This window comes from Tigriopus californicus, chromosome 8 (genome assembly GCF_007210705.1).
Source record: "Tigriopus californicus strain San Diego chromosome 8, Tcal_SD_v2.1, whole genome shotgun sequence".
Lineage (NCBI taxonomy): Eukaryota > Metazoa > Arthropoda > Copepoda > Harpacticoida > Harpacticidae > Tigriopus > Tigriopus californicus.
In genome coordinates this window covers 9540938-9541749 of record NC_081447.1, presented here as the reverse complement: position 1 = coordinate 9541749, position 812 = coordinate 9540938, and positions in this window count along the sequence as shown.

Below are 812 nucleotides of genomic sequence, written 5' to 3'. Positions count from 1 at the left end.
ATATCGGCAACAAAAGTTAAGACAACAACTTTCAATCGAAGTTTCTATTGTATCGCGCTGTAAATTGCTTTCAGTCCTGTTTATTACAACGAATGTACAATTCAAACTAATGGCTTTCCCATTAAAATTTTGCACTCCTTCTTTCATTTGTTATAAGGCATCATATTCCGATTGTCAGTTTAAGATCCGAATGCAATTTTGGGTAAAATTATGTGCTATTCAAAAGTTGATCTGTTTCCATTAACACTGATGATTTATCTCAGTCAATGTCCTTACATGTTCAAATTGAAAAAAAAAATGTTTCGTGGTATCATCTAATTATGATTGTTCGAACCATGGACATCTCGAAGCTCGAATATGAATTTTATGTATTAATGTAGGCCTTATTGACTTGTCAAACTCAAGAATTTCGCAGTATAATGACTAACGCCTCACGAAACCTCTAAAAGTTGTAAAGGCTTTTACGACCCATGTACGACCCAAAACCCAAAACAAGAACGATAAATAAATCGTCGGAACAAGGTTCCATGAGACAGATTTTAAGGCATTGCGAAATTCTTAAGTTTGACGAGTCAATTCTGCGCTTGGGGCATGTATAAACGTGTGTTCTACTGATGACGACTGGCCTCTCTGATTCTACGAACCGGTATGGTATGTGAGACCGACCAAAGTCTTGAGAATGTCAAAACATGAAGAATTCCTTCTTAGAGAGTTAGTTAATCAAGGCAAAGGTAGTTAGTTACGTAAACACTTACAATGTGACAGGAAAGTTCGGTAACTTTCTGTTACCGGCAAAATATGATTTTGGATGT